Source organism: Mus musculus, chromosome 6 (genome assembly GCF_000001635.26).
Source record: "Mus musculus strain C57BL/6J chromosome 6, GRCm38.p6 C57BL/6J".
NCBI lineage: Eukaryota > Metazoa > Chordata > Mammalia > Rodentia > Muridae > Mus > Mus musculus.
The window spans coordinates 99,318,986-99,343,484 of NC_000072.6; the positions used below are offsets into that span (position 1 = coordinate 99,318,986).

At 42.8% G+C, this 24,499-nt stretch overlaps 1 protein-coding gene and 1 long non-coding RNA gene across 18 annotated transcripts in view; one reads left to right on the forward strand and one right to left on the reverse strand.

Moving 5' to 3' along the window:
- Positions 1-24,499, reverse strand: part of Foxp1 (forkhead box P1) — a 597,405-nt gene that overhangs the window by 393,644 nt on the left and 179,262 nt on the right. Inside the window, exon 1 of one of the 16 annotated variants that reach the window (XM_006505310.4) lies at positions 20,316-20,456. The exons of the other annotated variants lie outside the window; for them this stretch is intronic. The gene's annotated coding sequence lies outside the window, so the exon portion shown is untranslated. Of the gene's footprint in view, positions 1-20,315; positions 20,457-24,499 lie in introns of those variants that run through there. 16 annotated transcript variants of the gene reach the window in all.
- Gm32882 lies at positions 1,934-4,880 on the forward strand. Of its 2 annotated transcripts, XR_003956346.1 has the most exons (4): positions 1,934-2,404; positions 2,583-3,041; positions 3,239-3,425; positions 4,731-4,880. It is a non-coding gene; the product is annotated as a predicted gene, 32882 (long non-coding RNA). The 2 variants fall into 2 exon arrangements; XR_001785460.2 differs by lacking the exon at positions 4,731-4,880 and having other exon boundaries at positions 3,239-4,424.

Genomic DNA, 24,499 nt, shown 5'->3' on the forward strand with positions numbered 1-24,499 from the left:
TCAGACCCAAATCAAGTTCAAATTCACTGAGTAAGAGAGAGTCTAGGCACACTGTTGCATGCACCCAAGTGTCGTGATGGGACAGTGTACTTTTTCCGCACTGACAGGGAGAAGAATATGAGTCCCACTAAAACAGCACCTCTAAATTATCTGGAGAAATAGCAGCAGAAGAATCGGAGGTGTTGTGTCCTCTACCATGGCATTTATCCTCCTTAGGGACCCACTTGTTCCCTTAGACAAACCTTTGCTATCCTGCAACAAAACCAGAAGTACTTTTGTATTCTTTCACTCCACAAAGACACAAGAAAGAAGTACTTGAGCCCCAGTTGCCCCTGTATCAGAATGGCTTCTCCATAATCTCACTCTTTTCAAAAGAACTGGAGTTCCAGAGCTCTCAATGTCTCAGGCATTAAACTCAGTCCAATTCACCAACTCTGTCTCGCTGGCATCACATGGAGGCCTCCTTATGTGTGGAAGGTAGCTAGGCCCCTTCTGATTCACTAAAGTTAAGAGGAGGCCAGAAGATTTCAATTTCTAAACCCCAGTGATACAGATGGCTCCAGGTGCTGAGGACATACTCCCATGGAGGGGTGCCTCCCCCCGCTGGTGACGGGGACTCCTGCTTCAGTCAGAAACAGCAGAGCTGTGTGGAGTGCAGCAGTTTCTAGACTTCCTCTTCCCACTCAGGATACCAGGGTCTTGTCTCGCTCCCTGGGAAGTTTCCAGAAACTGCAAGCCACTCCCCCGGCAGTAGCTGCTTCTGGCACCTGACTTGGAAGTCTCCAATACCCACAGCCATCTATCAGTGTGAAGGGGAAGCCAGCCCTTGGCCATGGTACACAAGACCCTAATGCTGCTCTATCCCTAGCCCTCTCATCCCTCCATTTCCAGGCCCAGTTCAGCCGCATGGACTTTCCTGCTCCCCCTCAGTCACGCCCTCTGCTTGCGTGCGCTTGTCTACCTCCTCTGAGTTCATGGAGATGACTCTAAGTCTGCAGATCTGAAATCAAGTCAATTTCTCCAAGAGGCCTTCTGTGAATAGACTGAGGGGCCTCCAAGACACATTCCTCACACTGTCCGTCCTTTGTGAACTGTCACCGCATAAAAGCGGTTCAGTTCTTCACCTCGCCCGCTTGCCTGACTCCTCCTATTAAATGCCTGCTGTGCACCCTACCCTGCCAGAAACAGAAGGATGCCTGTCAAACAGCAGACACTGGATGGACAGACAGCTGCAGAATCAATGCATTACTTACTAAGCCAATTACGTGAAGCTAGAACAGATGACAAGCTTCGGAGTGATTTACAATGACGTGAGACCAGGCAAAAACTAGAAACTGAAGTGGGCTGAGGACTGGAGAAAATCAATCCTCCTTTGTTCGTCCTGAGAGCAACCTCCATGAGACGCACTCTGGCCTCTACAAGCCATTTCCTATGATCTCTGCAAGATGGTGCCCTTGACCCTCAACATCTTTATAATCTCACCCATCCATGGCGTAAGTTGCAAGAAGAAAAGCAGGTACTGAAAGCTGAGCCTCTCTACCTTGGATGGCTCTGAAAATCCACTTGTAAGTATTCTGTGCTGACCACAGTTTGTAGTTTTGTCACGGGTGTTTGACTAGAAAGGGGACAAAGCCTTTTCAGACAGTATGCATGCCTTATGTCACTGTGTGCAGTCAGTACCATTCCTACAAGCTGACAGAGAGCCTTTCCTCTCTGAGTTACGGAAGCCAGGAGAGGTCAAGCGGCATCATTTTGCTAAGGGTATCCTATCGGCTCCAAAGTGTTCACGCCTTAAGAAAACATTCGAGTGCGACTTTAACACAGTCTGTCCTGAAAGCTGACATCAGGAACAATGGAGAGGAAGTCAGATGAGATGAGTTGTACCTGGCAATTCAACAGAACACAGGCTAAAAACTTTAGCTCTATAAGTCAGCCACGGCATTGGTTAGTGACTGAACGAATAGTTAAAGTAGACCCTATCAAATGGCTTTTCAATACCCGCAATAGAAATCATTAAGATGCACTGTGCTTCACACAGGTGGGGGAATGATGGCGGTGAGGAGGACGAAGAGTCTGGAGCTGATCTAGGTTTTGAAACGGATGCAACTCTTGTGTGGCCTTGGAAAAGTCATACATGATCTCTGAAGTACATCTGAGGGGGTGGGAGAATAAAACCAGAGATCTCAATGGTTTCCTTATAGTGTGCATACTCCCAGGACCCATGGTGCCTCTGGACACATATCTTAGATGGGCAGCCACAGAGAAAGAGAAACTCTTCTTCATTTTGTCATCCAGTAAGCTGAGCAATGCTGTCGTCCCTCAGCAGAGAGTGAAGGGCTGCGGACTACACTCTGGCTCCCTGGATCTGTTCAAATAAAGTTCTGTTTCCATATACTGCAGGAGGGTGAGTTGATGTAGTAATTACCTGTTACTCTTGACAAGTAAGGTAATTAATGTAGCAAAATACCACCGCAATGTGTGTAAATTTAGACCACCATAATTAAAGCACCCGTCTGTTCAACAAACTGTTCAATTAAGAAAAAAATATTGACGGTGTGCTTTTTTTTTTTTTTTTAAATTAGAAAACGTATGGAATGAGTGACTCTCCCTTGGTTGACATCCCAGCCCAGAACACGTTCTCAGCAGGGAGCACATATGACGAACTCACCTCTCCTAACACAGTGAAGAACTTTAACACGAATGACTATGGCAGACGTGGCTGATTCACAGACTGTGCAGAACTCCATTCTGTAAAACTCTAGTCAGAAAGAGAACTCAGGGGCCATCTGAATTCCCAAACTACTGTAAAGAGTGATAAGCCAAGAAGTCACTCCTATGCCATTATCCGAGGGACAGCACTACCCTCTAGTACCATAACATCAAATTATTACCATTACCATATACTCTTCAGTTTTAGAGAGCCTGGCACCAAACAGAATGCAGGCAAACAGAAGAGCTGGAAAGTCCCTGGGACTCCTTGAGGGACAGTTCTACAGAGGACCTGAAGAAGAACATTAGCTGGCCCCTTCACACTGGAGAAGGTCTTAGCCCCTGCTAGCCTACTTTAGACCATCTGAAGCTAGGGCAAAGAGTAAATGACCAATGAAAATCAAACCACAGCCAGACTAAAAACAAAGAAGAGGGGAGGGGAAAGGAGGGGAAGGGAGGGGAGGGGAGGAGAGAAGAAGAATTCATTGGCAAATAGCTCTAAAAGGTTGATACTTTTGAATTTATTCAGAAAGAAGAAATAAATACTGGAAGAATAGAAAGACCAAAGCAAGAAGAATGAAAATGGGGAAGATGAAGGAGGAACTATAAAACAAAGGTTCCAGAACACTGAGATAAAAGATAAAAGGAGGAGGCTGAGAGATGGCCCTGAGTAGCTCTGAAGATCTCCTCCCCAGCACTGTGGGAAGCCAGAGGTGGTAAGCTACTCTGCTTCTTCCCAGCATTCACTCCTATGGCTTGATAGAAGGTGGAAACAGGAGACCCCCCCCCACCTACCCACCCCACCCACACAACTTGAGGCTCAGCTGGCCCAGCACACACTGTAACAAACAATAGACCATGCTGCAAACGAGGTGCAAGGAGACTGAAGGACACCCAAGGACCTTCCTGCCATCACAGGCGCGTAAGTGCACCTAAAGCTACCCATGAACAGGCACATACAAATACACACATGCAATGAATATATACATAGAGAGACATTCGAGGGTGAATAAAAGAAGCGAGGGAAGGGGAGGGAAGTTCAAAGAAAGAAGTGAAAACTGTCTGACGTGAGAAGGAAATGGTGCCTGTAATGGTGCGTACACCACATTTTGTTATGCTACACAGCACCCTGGGAGACGAAAGGAAAGGGTACCTTTGAGTTTATTGTACTAAGCTGGGTCCTAAATGTTCCCTGAGAACTTGGAAAGCTCCCCAAGTAAAGAAAGAATAAAGAGCCCAGAGACACATCCCAAGCTGAACACTCAGGGAGAGAGCTTCTCCAAGCACAACACTCCAGTTATGTCACACTCGGAGACCAGCTCAACGTCACTGCCAAGAAATAAAACATGATGCAAATCCATAGATGAAACATTGTTATTATTTTTTTAAATGTTCGTATGCTCAAGAGCCATCCACGAAATTGAAAATAACACCTCCTGCTAATTTCTCTGGGTGAGTTTGGTATACTATGTGTTTTAAAGATTTCTCTGGCTAACACAGTCTATTGAATGAGAAATGGCTCCCATAGGTTCATGTATGTGAACAATTCATGCCCAGCTAGTGGCCCTGTAAGGGGAAGGTTGTGGAACCTTGCTGGAGGAAGCATGTCACTGGGGGTGAGCTGTGAAGGTTTGAAGCCTCAATCTACTTTTCTTGCTCTCTGCTTCTTGTGTGACAGTAAAATGCAATAAACCAACTTTCTGTCCTTGATTTCATGGCACGCCTCTCCCAACTCCCCAATAATGCACCCTCTATTGCTCAATAAATTCCTTCTTCCTTAAGTTGCTCTTTTGGTCATGGCATCTATCACAGCTATGACAGAGTCACTAACACAGGGGGCATCCAATGGGCCACTGTAACACTGAAAAGCACCATCGAACAATCTCACATGAGCGTTACCATTCACATGTCCAACCATGTTACATGAGCGTTACCATCCACACGTCCAACCAACTCACACGAGCACTACCATTTATGCCTGTCTTATCAAAGTGATCAGCTTCATCTCTTCCTACAAACAGGTCAGCTAAGGCACAGCGCAGCTAAACGGAGTGTGTGACTTCCCTTTCGCTATGGACCAAGACAAGTCATTCTCCATGGGATGGACTAAATAAATCTCTTGTCCCCAATAAATCAATTTACAGAGTGCTGATACCTCAGTGCTATATTTGCCTGACAATTTGGTGTTTACTGTTTTGACTTGGGCCTTGAATTCTGACTATAAAATAACCAGACAAACCAGTGAATGTTCCAAAGCAATGGTGATGAAAATTGCTAAAGAATCACCCGAATTAGGGGGAAAAATATCAAAGATCTAATTTCACACACTTTTGCTGTAGTTGATGTTGGGGGTTGAACCTGGGGCCTCACGAATGCTAGGCAAGCACTCAACCATCAAGCTCTATCGCCAGCCCCAAATATGTGATTTGGAATCCCAACTTAATCATTTAGTAGAAATACCAAATGGGAACCGGTGACCCTACAAAGCCCAGGAGGCTGAAGTGGCTGCCTGTGCATAGGATTTGCTTTATTACAACAGCAGCCTCCAGGGAAACAGCATCACCATCTCCAGCTTCCAACTTCATATAAACCAGATCTTAATTTAACTCTCTTTGACCCCTCCGTGGTGTCAGACCACAGTCCTCTTTTCATCTCACAGAATCGGAAGACCAGGCAACTGGAGACTGAGTGTCATGGGTCACGTACATTTTCCAGATGTAGAAACTAACGTGAGGAATTTAAGAGAAAAAGAAGGTGAAATAGAGAAAAAGAATTCAAAATTATCATGATGATGCCTGTCGTATGTCCTGGCTGCTTTTAACCAAAGAAACTTAAAAGATAAGCAAAAAGGCATAATAGATTCATCGACCTTTTCTGTTGTTGCTCTTAAGATTATTAAGAGAGAAGGACGAGAGTCCACACAGCTCTTGCAGAGAAGCAGAGCAAGAGAGTTCCAGCACTGGGTGGTTTAGAACAGCCTGTAATGGTAGCTTCAGAGAATCAATGGCCTCTCTTGAAACACACCTCTACTCACATTCACACATTCTCTCTCTCTCTCTCTCTCTCTCTCTCTCTCTCTCTCTCTCACACACACACACACACACACACACACACACACACACACTCAACTAGTAAAAATAAGTCTTAAAAACATTAATAAGAACCAGGCTGGTGTTGCTGGTGCGTGCCTTTGATCCCAACACTTGGAAAGCAAAGGCAGGGGGATCTCTGTGAGTTCAAGACCAGCCTCTATGAGTTACAGGATAACCAGGGCTACACAGAGAAACCCTGTGTCAGGGAAAAAAAAGATAGATAGATAGATAGATAGATAGTCAGTAAGAGCCACTGGAAAGCTAAGTAACTTGGGAGTTACCAAGTGCCCTTGGACAGATAGATGGACAGATGTACATGGTATTAAAATATGAGTTATGCTTCCATGGTTTGAGCAAAGTAAAGTACATTCATAAAACACAACTATCCAGGGGCAAGAAGGTATTCAATTTCTCATCCTACACACACACACACTAACACCTGAAATTTGAGTTAAAGTGTCATCTTACATGTGTGAAAATATGTTAGGCTAGACTCCAAACTGCGGAGAGGGAGCACCTCAGAGTATCTCTAACACCACCATTTCAATGCAACCTCACCTTCACCTAGAGAAGCAGCCAACTAGCGGTGCTTCCATTAATTAGCCACACACCGCCAGGTAAGGGGACATTTCCTGTCATGAGCCCAACACACCATCAGGGATTTTTCTCTATCATTTAAAGGAAACTGACAAACAATAATATTTTCACTTCTACAATAACGTGGGTGCTCTCTTATCCTCATCTTCAGATGAGAAGATCCAAACATAAAATATTTAAACCTTTTCTAAGTTCAAAAAGTTACTAAGTAGCTGAAATGAACTGGACAGCGAGCGGATCCTGTCCCTAACTCGGGTAATGATTGCACCAGTTTGCTACCACCCCTCCAAACAAACCTGCTAATATGCCTTGTCTAAGGTTGCTTGGCTCGTGTTGATCCTGGAGAGCAATGAGTTTTAGGAAAACAACTTTGCTTTAAGAAGCTGGTTTTCATGTAAGAAATATTTTTGAGCTACTTTTATGAAGACACTATTTGAAGGTTATACCAGTAACTGACACCCTATGAATGCTATGTGCAAATAAATGGGTCCTGGCTGCTGACACATACTAGAAACTGTGTCTATGCAACTAGAAAGACAGATAGTACAACACTCAGCATCTAGATTTCTACACACTCTCTCAAGTTGTCAGAAGAAGCCACACTGGTCCAGGCTTCTTTATACAGAATTCTGCCAATAAGTAACTTCTAGGATCCTGTCCAAATTATATGCAAAAAGGGATTAACTCAGGTGGGAGTGGCCAGGTGGACAGCTTGATGAGTGATTTAGCATTAAATGGTCTGCCACAAGGGCAGGAGGACAAGGGGCACTCTAAGAAACTTGTGAGAAAAAAAAAACTGATGTGGCACAAACACCAAAGAGGGCACAGTAGCTAGGGAGAGGGGCTGACAGCACAGGGTAACACACCTGCGGACACATGCATGCATACATACACGCACACGCACGCACAAACACTTTTCTTTCATCGTTTTGATGTTTAAATGAGCCATTCTTTCAATCTTCCTTCCTTTCCTCTACCCCCTAACTGGTCTTGCTAGTTTATAGAAGACTCTATCTTTTCTCTTATCATTTTTCTCATGTGATTACATAGTTAGACAAGTTCAAAGACAGACACACAGACAATAGAGTTATTATCTCTCCATCCTCAATGTTGGGAGAAAACTTCCTCTTTGCCACGCAGGTGATGGAAACACTCCCTAACATTCAAGACGTAAATCACTAATGTGATCTGAATCAACAGACACAACAAAGTACTGCGAAGTCAATCATGAGGACATTGTTTCTTCTCCTAATCTATTTCAACTCTGGGACTGGCATCAGACGCATGGTTACATGGTACAAGAGCAACCTTATACACACTATAGTCCATTTGTAACTCGGGTAGAATAGCCAAGGGTGTACAAAGGGTGACAAACCAGTCTGCTATCAATTTTTATGCAGCTCACTAGTTAAGAGAAGATTTTTATTATTTTAGTGGTTGGGGTAACTCTTAAAAAAAACCCATACCCACACTCAGTATGCCTTAGTCATTCTTGACTATCTCTCTTTTAACCACTGTGTTAAAAGTTTATGTTAAAAATATTCTCTTAGGGGCTGAGGAGAAGGGGCATGGGGTATTAGAATGGGGCTGAGATGAGGATGGGGAGACAGAAGAAAATCTGTGGGAGGGGGCTTGCTGGCCGGCAACAATAGCCAATCAGCAAACTCCATGTTCAATGAGAAACCTTTCAAGAAATAAGACGGGGTTACTGGGGAAGATGTCTGGCATCAACCTCTGATCCCTGTGCACAAGAACATACATGTCCTTACCCCAACACACACACACACACACACACACACACCTTTTAATAAACCCCCAAACCTCCTTAAATGAATGGATAGGGGTTAAGAAGAGGAATATTTTATGACTCGAAAAATTATCTGAAAGTCAAACTTCTGTATCTAAAGATAAAGTTTTGCTGGGACAAAGCCATTCCTACTCCCTCATGAATCGTCTCTGGGTGATTTATAATGACAATGGTGGACTTAACAATTGCACATGGGCTTATATGCCCTGTGAGGCCCAAAGTGCTCATCACTGGGCTTACAGAAAAGGTTGAAAGTCCTGGTTTATACCATCATACAGTCTTCCTCACCACACCACAGCACACACCAGATAGAATGCTTTGCTACACCGACTGGTTCATGTTCCAACACATGAAGGGAATTAAATGGATATAGAAACAAGTGAAATATAGCTGACATTTAGATAAAAATTGTGGAAACTATAAACAAAAGCATGAAGAATGTCTGAACATAGTGAACTTTGAAAAATAAGCTAAGAAGGAGGGAGTGGGCTGAGAAGGGTTGGGATGTAAAACTGAAGACTAAGTAAATAAGACTTAGATATAGCAAGTCTGTCTCCTGAGGTCAGAATGGAGTCTGAAACGTAGACTCCTGCTGGGAAGTTCAAAGAGGCCATCCAAGATCATCAGCTGGGACCAGCTCTGTCTGAGGAACAACAGATTCTTATTTTACACCCACGAGACCCTGACACACTGGCCAAGAATTCCAAGCGTGGCCACTACGAGAGAAGCCTGTCCAGTGCAAGCCGTTCTGTGCATCAGCCAAGACAACAGCAAGAAGCCAAGAGCCAGTCAAGGGCTCCGAGTCAGCCTCCCATGGCACTTGGCACGCCCCGAGACACCGGTACTGTTCCCTATGAGCGTTCCTTAACTTGCTCCCTATGATGGAAACGTTGCCCCAAAATGCATCCAGCACAAACACATTGTGCATCCCAGAATAAGTTCACATTACCATTGACTACACTCTTCTTTCTTCAGTGTCTGATATGTGCACAATGTTTACTCCTGAACAATGGAGTTTCCTCCACAGTTTGTCTACACTGTTTTTAGCAATGCCTTTCAATAAAACAATCTCACATTCTGTGTTTGCCTCTCCCGACACAGTGAATATGCATCTTTCCTGTGGCCTTTCAGCTAAACATTTTCCCCCAAGACAGAACTGTTTGGGGCGCTTCCGCTAACAACAATTTCTGTTGTTGAGTCATAGACATGATCGTAGTAATGTTACAATCTTTTTCTTTCCATGTGATTAATGTTTTTTAAAGCATGCTAGGAAAAGTGTAGCATATCTGAAACGATAGACTTGAAATGCAGAAGTTTACATTTTAAAAGTAAAGCGTAGACAACAGAATGTCATTTTTTCCACATCTGTATACCATTTGAACTGGTCACCATGTCTAAGGTGATTTACTGTCTGTTTCATCTGCTATTGATTCAGAAGTCTGACACAAGACTCTCAAGTTTTTTAACAGCAAATAATTCCTTTCAGTAAAGCCAAGAGATCCCACCAACACAGATGAGCTGCTAAGTTACAGAGAATCTACCTACCAACCCCGCCATGAAGGACTGACTGATTTGTAGAGCACATCTCCCAACCTGCCTATCAGAGCTAACAGCTTGAAATGTTTATGACTTAGACTCAAGGAACGTGACATCTGGTTAACCCCACAAGTCTCATCTTGTGCAAACAACTGAATGAACTTCAGACCTTTATAAACATAAAAATAGCTCAATTAAAGCAACATGTGTGCTGGAGCCTCTCATGTCCTTTCCCACACACCCTTTACAAACAGCACCAGTTGAAAGTGAGAGAGTGGCAAGACTCTGGTACAGCAAGCCCTGGTGCCACCCTCACTTTGGCTGTGTCCTCTAACACTGTCCATCATGCTGGATGTGAGCAGAGAGGTCCATGTAGGCAATATGTCCAGACAGGGCTACAAGGATTTTCTGAAGATCTTTAGAAAAAAAAATTAAATTATGCTTGACATATTCAAGAATATTCTTATCCTATGATTTGCCAGGAAGCATCTTAAGATTCTAAACAGGGATCAACACACACCAATGCCATGGAAAGACAAGCAGTGTAAGAGATGGCTCAAGCCTTCCATGCAGACTATTCTCCAAAGATTTATTAGTTCCAGTTTAGAAGGCTGCACAAACCAAGACTACTGTCGCATGAAAATAAGTTGTAACCCCGATGTAACTCTTTAAGAATCTCCATGATTGCATAGCCTACGTCTCAATATATAGCCCATAGAATTTGGAGAGCCTACATTAAGAACCACTGTAGGGGTGAGAGATCATAAACATTTAAATCGGGTAATAGACATAGTAGACAACTGCCTGGGGTATGCTTTTCTGAGTCTTCGTAACCTTGGGTCAGAGATATCAGTGTGGGAACCGTGAAAGACAACAACATCAGGAGCCAGTCTCGTGTTCCTCTTCTAATTAGAAGATGGCCATGCTGGCCGACATTAATATGGTAAAGTGGCATGAGGAGGTGAGCCAGCTCCAGGTGGCTCACACACAGCAAACGCTTTCTGCTAGCTCTGTGTTGAAAGATACCATTCATTAACACCCTTCACTTCCAAAGCAAAAAAGAATGTTCATTACAACAGAAGGCATGATTAAAGGATGACATATGCTTATCCCTTGGGGTCCATGGGGAAATGGGATCCCTGTGGGTATCTAAACCCTTGTGCACTCAAGTCCCTTGTATAATATGACATTACAGAATTCCATCTGCAAACAGCCTGGACACAGCCTTCTATGTATATAGCAAATGATCTTTGATTGCAAATGCAGACATGAGGCAACTGCTATAAACTGCCACCACACTGTGTTGTTCAGGGAATAATGACAAAGGACAAAGTCTCTTTGGCAGGATGAATTTTTAATCCTTCTCAAACAGGTTGATTCTTCATCCGAGGAATCAAGACATACTGAAGCGCATTAGAATGTGAAACTTTATAAAGAATATTGGGATGTCTGATGAAAAGCATGTTTAAAAGGCTAGGTTGGGTCTAGAGAGATGGCTACAGAATCAAGAATATTGATTATTTTTCTGAAGAACCTCAGTTTGGCTCCTAACACCCACATGGGAACTCACAATCATCTTAGACTCGGATTACAGAACTGCTTCTGTTCGCCATGATCACTGCATGCATGGGATGCATTCAGGCAGAACACCCACACACATAACATTAAAACAGAAAGGAAAAATGCCGTATGGCTGAAAGTGTAGATGCCAAACCATTACTACTACCCCTCTGCCAGGAGACAAACTACTGTCCTAGTCTAAGAAACTGAGTAGAGCTGGTGAGACACCAAGCAAAAAACCCGAGTTCAGTCCCTAAACCCATTTCAAGAGCTGAGCATAGTGACAAGTACCTGTAATCCCAAGGCTAGGGCCCAGACACTGTCCAGCCACTCTGTTAGTAATTCCCAAGAGTGTCCCTTGAAACAAGATGGACAGCACCTATGAAACAATATCCAAGGTTGGCCTTCAGCCTACATATACACATGCACGCACGCATGCACGCACACATGCACAGATGCAGGTATATGATAGCAGGATCACACCACTGCATGCATATGTGGAGCATGCAGAGCAGCAAAAGAGAAACACAGAAGAGGGCCAAGTATCAATGAAAACAAACAAACAAACAAACAAACAAAATACTAGAAATCAGGTCCATCGCCTTGAATCAAACAAGTTGGCTGATTAAAGGAAGTGATGAAAAGAAGATGCCCTGCGGAGGACCCGATCACCTGAAATAAAATGAAGTGTCACAATGAAAAGTCATACCAGGTTTGGGCACTCTTAGTGGAAAGGGTGGGGATGGGAGAGGAAGTGCTGTGTGTGAAGGGTCTTCAGATGAACAGACGATTACCCCTGTGGCTCCCAGATAGACGGCTGGCAACTGGAAAGACTGGCTCTTGCATCTCCTTTGGGAAAAGTGAGTGGCCAAGACAGTCAAAGCAAAAGTGTTGGTTTGAAGAATCGTTGTAAGTAGGTAGCAGAAAGAAAGAAAAAGCAAAAAGACATGTAAGAGCAGAGAAAGCAGAGAGAGAAAAGAGGAGGTTGAGACACAGTTCCCATCCAAGCCGCCTGGGTACACACAGGTACATAGTGCGCCAGACACTCCTAGGCCTACGGTGGAAACCAGAGGGGAGGCTCAGGGAGAAAAATCAGCTGAGGCTAGTCCAGGGAAGATAAGCCAGAATCTGTCTTTTGAAAACCTAAAATAAACAAACAAATAAATATCCTGTTATGTGCCTGGATGGAGCCCTCTTGAACTTACAATTCCTACAAATGTCTGAACAATACTGGGTCAACTGCCATTCTGCCATGGAGAAGTGGGAGGTTATTGGGGCCCCCTTTCCTCCCCAAGGATACAGACAGTGGTTGATGGGGAAGGAAGAGATACTATCTTCATAAGTGGAGCCAGTGATAAAGTGCCCACATTCTAGAAACAAAATCTCATCATTCCCTCTAACCAACTCTAATGAAACTCACTGAGTCACACGAAATAAAACAAAACAAAAAGAAAAACAAATAAACAAAAAACCAGAACCCCAGAAGCCAGTTTGGTAGAGGAAGGAGATCAGTGGGATAGGAAAGAGACAGGAGAAGAAGGTGGGTAAACGTAGGAGAAATATATTATGTACGTCTATGAAATGAAACCCATTATTATGTATAATTACTATATGCTAATAAAAACATTTTAAAAGGCATGCATTTGACTCCAAATCTCCGGAGGCAACTTCCCTCAGCCCCTCGACTGTCAAGTCACTGTGAGGATTAAATGAAAGGAAACTCCCAGCAGTAAAGAATCTCTCAACTCCGAGAGAAGAGCAGTGAACAGCAAAGAGGTAAGCAAAGGCTTTTAACCCAAATCAACCACGACAACTAAGCCTCCTCTGGGAATTCTTGGTGAATGTCCACAGGGCAAGGATATAGGCTCAGGCCAACTCTGTTGTTGAAACTCTCAAAAGTCAAGATGGCTGCAGCTAACAAATGACTTCTCAAGCTACAGGACAATGTTCACAGTAACAGGGCCAACTGGAAAGTCCTGGGAGGAACACGAAGAAGGTCTACCACCCAGAAAGAGAGTGACCAAAAAAAAAAAAAAAAAAGGAAGCTTCAGTTTAGCTTCCGGCGTGGTGGCTGGCACACGCCTTTAATCCCAGCACCCGGGAGGCAGAGGCAGGCGGATTTCTGAGTTCGAGGCCAGCCTGGTCTACAGAGTGAGTTCCAGGACAGCCAGGGCTACACAGAGAAACCCTGTCTCGAAAAACCAAAAAAAAAAAAAAAAAAAAAAGAGAGAGAGAGAGAGAGAGAGAGAGAGAGTGAGTGACCTGCAGAAGGTTCACAGGTAGATTTTGTCAGAATGAGCCTCACCTCCATGGGAATGTTCACAGACATTTCCATGGCAACCTCACGAGTGAGCGGCACAGAGCCTTCTTCACTTTGGCATGACCCACACACAGTATTCAAACCACTTGGCCAATGGCCATGTAAGGAGAGAAGATGTATCACAGAAGGTCCTTTCTATAGGAAAGATCTTTCTAGAACTCCAGGAGGAAAAATATTGGTATCACAGAAGGAAAGGGGAGACCCTGTCATGTTTTCAATCGACAACACACAACAAACTCTTTAGCTGTAGAATAAAACAGAACATGGCTCTTCTGAGAGCCGGTATCTTCTTTGTTTACCTCACTAAAAGGCAAGAGGAAGGGAAGAGAAAAAAATCAGTATTGTCTTTTATTGGTAAAAGCAGGGAAAGCGAAGAGCTTCGCTAGCAAAGAGCAGTGGATAAGTGGATGCCATCCAAAAGACAGAAATCTCACCCCAAATGAAATGTTAACAAGTTTATTGAGCACAGTGTCACCCCTTATTTCCCAACACAATGGTCATCTTGCTGAATTCTGCGAAACCCCACTATAAATCATTTAACATTTACTGGAGCATTTAAAGCTGCCAGGCTTATGTGTTGGAATGTGATTTGGAGGAATAAAATCGTATGTGGTGGCCTGAGCCTCACACACACTGAAAGACAACCCAGTCTTCCCTTTCCTACTTCAGAGTCTCAGCGACATGGTGCAGCATCCTCCCTCCCCTGTCTGCTGTTCTCAGGAGGGACTGCCACCTTCCCTACCCTTCTCCTCACTTGCGAGCTAAGGTGGGAAAGATTCCCAAAGATACATATGTGAGCTGAAGAGAACAGCGCATGCTCATGAATAAGATACATATACAAACACACAGGGAAATACATATGAATGTATATAGGAATACATACATAAATACGTACATGAATATGTATCCAGATATGAATATGCATAGCTACGTGCCTGAAGCATGGCCTACAAATCTGTCATTTTCATGTGCACAAAGATTTTTCTGTATCTCTTAAGGCTGATTATAGCCTGGTCTCTGTCTCCATCTACTCTTTCTTTGGCCCAACATGGAATGTTCAGTCTCCATGTCTACACTGGCTTTTGTGAAGTCAAATCCACATCTCTAAGCCTGGACTGCCTTCCTAACTTTCAGTTTCAATGTCCATTCACCAGCTTCCAGAAAATTACATCAGGAATTCACATCAGTGGCTCAAGTGACTTCCAAACCTCAGCTCATTCCTTCCTAGCCCTCATCTCTTCTCATCTGTCAGTGCAACGAGTATCTTCTATACAACATCCACGTATCCCAAATATTAGGGATGTCAAGTCCCATCATCATCACCTTCTAAGTCCTTCAAGCACCTTACATCGCTGTTCCTCAGGACCATCACAATTCCCTCCAACCTGGGATTCTCACTCTATGCACGGGCAAATGAATTATCCCAGCACACAGTTCTGAACAAGAGTCATCTACACTCAGGAAGCCCAGGCTGTGTCCACTGTGCCTGCTGTGCCCACTGGCTATGGGCACAGTCTTTAGAGGGCTTCTTCATGAGTCCCAAAGGCTCATTTGAAACCTTGTTAATATCTCATTCCTATGGATGTGTGGAAAGATCATAATAAAACCTTTCAAAAGTCCAGTTTCCTCCCCTGTACCTGTACCTGTACCTGTGGGATACCACAGACATAATACAGAATGGATATTCTTCAATAGAACACCTGAGAAATCATACACTTCTACTATGTCATGACAGTGAGCCCCAAACTATCAGATTTTAAGAGTTCTGAGTTTTTCTTAGATCAGGGATGTTCAACCGGTCAATTCTATGCAAAATATTTCATGCAAAATTTCTGGTCAAAAAGATTTCAGATGTGAAACACAACCCGTAGAGTTCCCTTCCTTGACTGATTATGAGTCAAAAAAAAATTAGATGTCTAATGAATTATCCATCACTGAGGTGGACGCCTTTTCCACAGCAAATTGTGTCCACCAGTGTGTTGTAACTGGATAAAGTCCTTACTCTTCACCTGCCAACAGTTTTTCCCACTGATTTTCTTTCTCATGCTTCTGTGATCAATGCACCAAATAAAACTGTTCTTGGTTGTGCTTCAGCACCAAGATGCCAGAGTTTCGTTGAATATATCCAGTCACCATGAACCAGAACAACACTGCTCAAGAATCTCATGGCCACCTCAGCTGCTACCTAGAGGTAAATACCTCTCTGTTTCATTACTTTATTCCTCAGGCTGGAGTCGAAGAATGAACGTGGGTTTTCTCAAAGTTACTGCACACAACAATAAACATGTTATAGACTCAATCCATGCAATAGGGTGGACAGCGAGGGAGTCAGATAGTCTTGTATGATGGAGGGGTTTGGTGTATCTCTTAATACACTCAAATCTAAAATGGAGCTCAGCCCCTTATTACCCCAACTCCTTTACCAGGAGTTAGTAAATATATCCTTTTCTTAGTTAATTTAACACTGGCATAATGGGAAGAATGAATGAATTTGTATCTTAATAGCTCAATCGTACATCTTTTCTTTTCCTGTTGTAAGGAAGGCTTTTTGATGATCTCAGGAGCCGTCATAAGGACAAGGTGAGTGGCTTAGCATTTCTTGTTACCTGTTTCTTTAATACATTACTGCTAATTCCCAAAAAAACTATGTACTTCACAGAATGCCATGTGAACAAATGTGTAACAGTTCCTAGCAGTGATCTATGCATTTGTGATTACTACACACTCTGACCTCAACAACCACACCCATGTGTCATCTTCAAATGGCTTCCGTTAAAGACCCATATGTTCACACTGCAAGTCCAAAGCAAAGCCACCGTTCGACCCAGCTTCTACTTATTTCATCAGCTAATGCTCTTAAGAGAATGGGTGGTGTTCTGTTATTGAAAAAGTTTCTAACTGTCAAAACAATAAACTGACTGGGTTATAGTCAGAGGCTTGTAATGCCAAGGCCAAGCCAAAAGCTGGAGCATACAATAAAAAGGAAAGTTCCCCATTGTTCCGGGAAGTCTGTTTCGAAACGGTGCCCGCCCATCCAGCCAATTCAAAAGACACGAAAAGTAAAATCTCTGGCTACGCCGTAGCCAATCCAGCCAGCGGATTTCCTTTGCTAACTTTTTTTTTTTTTTTAATGTCCTCTAGACTCACCGTAAATCATTTCCAATCTAATTCTCTGGCTTCCCAATTTTAACTGTCGTCCTTATTTAAAGCATGGCCTCTATATTTAACAGATCCCATAGCCATACTGAGAGCACAGAGCTAAGAAAGTAGACGCCGTTCTAAAACGCCTCATTCGCTGCGCGACTTTTAAAGCAGCTTAAATGTTAAACAGCTCAATTGTCTTACCTAGCAGTGATGTGGAAATGATATATATGATTTTCTGCTAATGAACAAAATGAGAATTCCCAACCTGCCTTTGAACATGGCTCCCCTTTCTATGATCCTTAGGAGCTGTTTGTATGGCTTGTGTTCTAATCCACCCATGCTCCATCATGGACAGAAAGCAGAATTCAGGGGAATTTAAATACACCTTTCCTTGTCTGCAGTGAGATACATGCTGTTAACGCTGGCATTTTGTTAACCTATAGCCTAGGATGGCTTTTACTAACACTGAAAATTAAATGATATTTTCTAAGGCACAAGGTAACAGTTGACAGTTGTTTTCAAGGGGTCTCAAGGGAGGGGAAAAAAAGGAAGAAGGAAAAAAATGTGGTGGCAGTTACAACAAATTAACAACATATAATAAAAACGCCATAAACATGCGGCATACATAATAAATCTAATCAAGTCTACAAGGCAGGCAGATAAAAATGATTAACGGCCACTATCCCCGGAAAGGAAAGAAAAACTCTGTCCCCAGTTATTCATCACAGCTAATGCTCTGACCCTAAATCTACCAGGAGATCGAATGATCTTCAGAGTCACACTTTGTCTTCAGCAAAAGGTCTCTCACTTCCTATTGTATTTTCTGAGAACACAGTAGAGCTGGCTGCATTGTAATGAAAGCTGCAGGGCGAGGTGGTGGGCAGGTGGTGGTGGGGTCAGGGCAGTGTAAAGATTCTTAGAACTTTTGTCTCTATGAACAGAAATTTTAACAATAAAGAAAACCAAAACTCTAATGTCTGGGCATAGATATGATAAAAAAGTACTGTCTGGAGGTAACACACAGTCATTTATTTCTTGACTGCCTGTATTCTCATCCCAGATCTGATATGGTTCAAGTTGGTAGTGGGCCCTGGCCTATTAAGGCTCTTCATAGTAAACAGGGTGAGGACAATAAAGCTAAGAAAAAGAGGATAAACTGCAACTGGACCATGAGACAGAGTCCATGGCTAACAAAGAGCCACAAACGTCTACAAAAGGCACATGAGCTTTATTCTGGTCTACACCACTGCCCTGAGAAGGGGCAGTCTATCCTCTGAGTGCTAAGACCGAGAGTCATCACCCTGAGAAGGGGCAGTCTATCCTCTGAGTGCTAGGACTGAGAGTCATCACCCTGAGAAGGGGCAGTCTATCCTCTGAGTGCTAGGACTGAGAGTCATCACCCTGAGAAGGGGCAGTCTATCCTCTGAGTGCTAGAACTGAGAGTCATCACCCTGAGAAGGGGCAGTCTATCCTCTGAGTGCTAAGACCCAGAGTTATCAAAGAGCAGCCCTCACTTGCTGGGGCGGGGTGGGGGGCATAAGTAAATAGAATTAAGTAAATTACCTTACTATTTTTTTTAAACTAAAAGTGGTTCAAATGAATAAATCACGATTTGTTCCTCAAAGGAAAAATAACAAAGGGATTTCAGAGGCTTCCCTGAGATGTAACAAACTACAAGTAAATTAGAACAATTAAAAACCATTAAAGATAGAATAATTGAGAATACCTGTTTGGGTAACAATGCCTCTCTTGAATTCCTTGTAACAGAGGATCTATTTTAAATCAGTTTCTGTAAAAACTTGCATAACTTAGCAATAATTGTGGATTTTTAAATTTATCTATATCCACAAGAACATAAAGTGAAAACCATAAAATACAGACTGACTCCAGCTGTTAAATGTTGGCATTTAGTCCTTTAAAAAAAAAAAAAAGTTCAAAAATCTGTTTCCTTAAAGGAAGGAAATGTGGGAAAAGGCCATCACGCTGGTGGAACCTTGAGCAGCTCGTGCTGTGGTTTCGTGCCGAGACAGCAAGCTTTCGTGAAAGAGAAACGTGCTGCCAAGGCAAATACTGTTTGCCTTCACACCCAAGAACAAACTGTGTGCATGGCAGAGGCTGGGAAGGACTAGGAGCAGCTAGAGAGGACCTAGGCAAGGTAAAGGCAGTGTCAGGCTACTGTAAACTGGTTCTCACTTTCCCATAGGCAAGTTAGCATCCAAGACAGAATAGAGCTTTCACCTGGCATCCCAGCAGCAGGGATGCAGGCCAGGCTGCAATTCACAACCTCTTTTTTCCAAGTCAACAAGCTTGGGGGGGTGGGGGGAGAGATGATGACGAAAGGGAGGGATGGAGGGAAGAAGGGAAGGTGGGAGGGAGAGCACACAGGAGTGCAAGCAAGCAGGGAGAAGGTGAGACAGAGAGACAGAGACAGACTGACTTCTTGCAGGGAGAACCTAAGGAACTAGGAGACCCAGGCTTCAAAGGCGTTACCTGAGATGTTCGTGCTCACTGCAATGTGCAAACCCACCTTCTCTCCAGGCAGGAAATGCTCCCTGAAACCTTATAAAGCAAAGGCCAAAAGTTCTGCCAAACCAAACTGAAGGAGCAGCTCCCCAGAGCTTCCTTGATTTGTCCCCAGGGACCACATATCAGCAGGTTGGGGTGGGGGTGGGTGTATGGCAGAAATGCAGCAGTGCAAAGGTACCCACAAAGCTTCCCCCAAAGAGAAAGGTTTACCCCACGAGGACATCTTGCATGTGTAAGGTTCAAGTAAACAAAGTTTAACTGCCCACTGATAAGCTGCCATTACTGAGTCTCCAATTCAAAACTGTTGAATAAGAAAACTCTGCAAATTCCCTTTGTCCATTCCTCTGTGCGCTAACAGTTAGAATGGCTAGGGGTAGGTGAGAGAGGACCCTCACAGGATCAAACCTGCCCTTGCAGGTATGGGGCTCCCCCACAGCCATACTTAAAGTGGGGCTGGGAGCGTCCTTTCCAAAGTAGAAAATCAAACCCCCATGGTTCCACCTAAGTCTCTCTTCTCTCTGAGCACTATGACCTAGAGCTCACAAAAATAGCATGAGACCCAAGACACGACAGGAAAGAAACAAGAAACAGCATGAATGGAAGGTCTGAGTGTTCCCACCTACAGTTATGAAGTTTGCCAAAAGGAAAGAAAAAACAGAAAGCACATATTTCCAATTCTAGATTGGTTGTAATAAGATTTCAATATGACAAATTAAGTTGTCTTGTCTCTTCTGGTTTAAAATTAGAAAGCTTTGCCTTTTCTGCCTGACCGACCCACATCTCATGTCTCCATCCCAAAAACTTTGATAGTTTACATACAGGTTGGAAAAAAAAAAAAAAAAAAAAAAAAAAAAAAAACAACCCTCTGTCCGGTGACACAAAGATAGCTTTTCTTCCCCTAAATCAAAAGGACTGTAAGAATCTGCCGAGTGCGCCCCTCCCCACCAGACACCATCACAGAGTCAATGCTGCAGGCCTCCAGGATGATTGATGGAACTCACTGGTTCCTTTCAGCATTCCCTACCTCGTCTGGTCGCTGGTGAAAACCAGGAAGCCACAGACACACACTTTGGTCTTTTGCTTGTGCGGGCCCCAATTCTCCAGTGCCAGCTTGTAGCCAACGTCCTTGCAGCCCATGGTAGGCAGGCCACAAGGTTCAAGCTAACTGCAGAGTGTTACTACACTGAACATCTGGTCATGAATGAACGGATTGCCCACTAACGCTCAGCGTTGGGCAGCTGATGAAAAATTCAACATTTTCCTTGTTGGCACAGTGGTTTTGGAGAATTCTCTAGAGCATCCTGAATTATATTAAGAAAATTTCACTGCAGCAATCTATATCTGTGAGAACAGCTGGTGTTGAAAGGGTTCCGCTGCTCTCTCCCCGTGCTGGGGGACCTCATGTTGGATCAGGACACTTTTACTACCTTTGTCCTTGAAACTCAGCCTCCACTCTGAGCTAACCGGTGGAGAAACTGGCAGGCAAGGCACCATCCCAGCTGCTGGACTGCACACATCTTAATTCAGGGAGAAATTAAAAACAAAAAGAAACAAAACAAAACAAAACAAAACAAAACAAAAACCCTGCTACTCAGCTAAGGGGACAGGAACATCAGAAGAGTAGCTAAGAATGGCTCCATTTAGGTTTTTTGTTGTTGTTGTTTTTAAATAAAATATATCCAAATGGCAGCAAAAACTCTAGTATCACACTGGTCTCTAAGACCAGACAATTTCTGAAAATTTTCACTTGAAAATAAGAGTCCCTTATAAAACACAATTAGATACAAAAATTCATCCAGACATTATTGTCTCTCACCACACAGCTAGCTACTCCAACTCTTTCCTTATACCTAAGGGTGACATGCTTAATGCCAATCAGATGTGGGACGCTCAGCTCTGGGAGAAGACGCATTCACAGAGGTTTGCAGCGATTCTGCAGCCAAGAAATCCTCTAAAAATATTATGGTATTTAAAGAAATTAACTTGTTTATGGAATTTACGTGATATGGTTATTATTATTATCATTATTACATTTTTTTAAAGGAAGTGGTAAACTTAAGTTGAGCTAAATTTAGGCTATTATCTATGCAGCATAAATTTCACTTCTGTGTGTAAATGCTAACTTGCATATTTCTCCATGGTAACAAACTATGATTAAAACAACAGTGGAGCCAGCCTTTAAGGCCACCTGTTTAACTAGGAACAACCTAATTTAAAAAAAAAAAAAAAAACTAAAACTCTGGGTATATTTTGTACGATCGATGCCACCCATTTCCCAGTAGAAAGCTCCCTCTGTCTCAGACGTATAATTGCAGTGCGCTTTGCCGAGGGTCGTAATCATTCTTTTTTTAACTAGTGTAATTTTTTCATGTATTGTTCACCCCAACATAAGTGGTATTTAAGATTATAAAGAATAAGACCCTAATAACTCTTTCCAAAAAGGAAGTTATTTTACCACTTGGAAGGGATTAATTTACCTAGAAAGTATCCTCACATTTCACAAAGAGAACTAATAAAAGTGGGGAGAAAAAATCCAAAGGAAAATGACTGAGATAGCAAGGCACATTCAAACTCATTTTTTTTTATTGAGATAGCCTTGTAATTTACTAATGAAGAAATGGGCTATTTTACTGGTGAAATTAAAAGAAATAATTATAATATGTCCAAGAATAGTAAAAATGTAGGTATAAGCAGTATTTTCTTATTTAATTATAAAGCATAAAAGTGGATTTGAATGTGATTCATTCTGAAACCTGAGAATTAGGTTCAGAATTTAAATACTGAAAACCCCTTGAAGTTGAAACATCACGATAACAGGTCGGAGGTCTGATGTGAAGCCTGTGACTCACATGCATGACACAGATGCAGAAAGACATCACTAAAAACCGTATTTGAAACAAAAACAGATCCTTGATTTTTTTTCCCTGTCTCCGGGTCTTTACATGATGTAATGTCTAAGGCCACATTTCATACTGTTAAGTAATGAGACTGTATAAAACTCATGATAAAATACTCATAAAATGTGACAATTTATAATTTTATGTATACTTGCCTTTAGAATATCACATACCTTCATGTAGTAGATGCTAATTAGATAACAATGGCTTTACTATAATGTCTATAAAACCTGCTTTTAAAACCAAATCCTGTTAAAAATTGTCTTTTCAAGCTGACATAGCCCATTTCCAGGGTCATATTTAAAATAATTAGCACCCCTGCTAGTAAATGATACAATAAAACTAAAAAATGATATCTAAGCAGAATGCAAAACTGTCTAAAATTTAACAATTGTCTTCCAGGATTCCAAGACAGTCTCGACAAAGGTTATGACAGAAATCAAAGAAGGGTCAAGATTCTGAAATTCAGATTCCCTACAGCCATTACATAATTCCAATCTCAGAGAACTGGACCCAGGGTCATAGGGACTCCATGTGATTCTTTTGCTAGCTAGGCAAGGGTTTCTGAAAAGCAAGGGGAAACCTTACCCAGGTATCAACAGCAATCACTGTGGGGCCAGAGAAATGACTTACTGTGCTTGTAGAGAACCTGAATTCCATTCCCAGCACCCACACTGTACAGCTCACAACTGCCCATAATGCTCGCTCCACGAAGACTCAACATTCTGGCCTCAGAGAACACAGGCACACTAGTGTGCATAGCTCTTACCCACATACATATAATTAATAAAAACAAATAAATATTTAAAAACAACAAGAATACCAATTGTGTGACACAAGTTTCTCCATGAGTAACCAGGTCCCAAAGAATAGAGTGTTAAGAAGTTGTTGTTTTTGGAGGTACAAGTTTGCTTATTTGTTTATAAGAACAATATGTAGGGGATAAAATAAATAAAGAACAATATGATTCTCTTGAGTCAGACTTTGAAACAGTAATAGTGAACCACCTTCGTAAGCTCCCCTTACTTCAAATCCAATGTATCCATGTAGAGTCAAAGACCTGGAGAAGGAATTCTGTGGACAATGGCCATTGACTCTGCATCCCAGATCTTAAGTCTGAGGGTGCAAGCCAGCATCTGTGAACTACTGCGAATGAGGTAACCATGTTCACTGCAAATTCAATGACTATGGTGCTCTAAACATTATATATAACTGATTAATAAAGACACACTGAATAGTTGAGTAAGTAGAATGATAAAAAGAATATTGATTCTGATTTCTGTATATTAGCACATGTTTTTGCATTGACTGAAAGGTAGCTACATGTCCTGTTAATCCCTCATTGTGCCAACTGTGAAGGATTGAATACGAATGCCCCCTATAGGCTCATATATTTAAATGCGTCATCTTCAAGAGGTGTGCCCTTGGAAGAGGAAGTATGTCACTGGGGATGAGCTTGGAGGTTTCAAAAGCCTGAGCCAGGCCCAGTCCAGCTACTTCTCCAGCACCATGTCTGCCTAACCAACATCACGCTGCCTGTCAAGGTGATCATGAACTAACTTCTATAACTCTACCCAATATCCAAAGTAAATGCTTGCTTGCTAGCTTTTCTTTCTCCCTTCCTTTCTTTCTTTCTTCCTTTCTTTCTTCCCTTCCCTTCCCTTCCTTCTTCCCTTCCCTTCCTTCTTCCCTTCCTTCTTCCCTTCCCTTCCTTCTTCCCTTCCTTCTTCCCTTCCTTCTTCCCTTCCCTTCCCTTCCCTTCCCTTCCTTCTTCCCTTCCCTTCCTCCTTCCTTTCCCTTCCTTCTTCCCTTCCTTCTTCCCTTCCCTTCCCTTCCTTCTTCCCTTCCCTTCCCTTCCTTCTTCCCTTCCCTTCACTTCCTTCTTCCCTTCCCTTCCCTTCCTTCTTCCCTTCCCTTCCTTCTTCCCTTCCCTTCCCTTTCTTCTTCCCTTCCCTTCCCTTCCTTCTTCCCTTCCCTTCCCTTCCCTTCCCTTCCCTTCCCTTCCCTTCCCTTCCCTTCCTTTTTCTTTTTTATGCTCTCTTTTATGAGTTGTCATGGTCACGGTGTCTCTCCAGAACAACTGAACAGTGACCAAGAGACCAACCCTGACCATCATATACATCACAAGTCTCCCAAGTTCAACAGCTGATAGGAGCCCATCAGCTTGTCCCAGACACTTCAGCATTTGTTTGGGGACTCAAGTTCTAGTATTCCTGTCATTAGTCTCCTTGTAAAGTAAAAAGTGACCCTGATAATAGAGGCCAAGGCGCTTATTATCTCCCAGGGCAGTTGGTAACATACAGGTTAACTG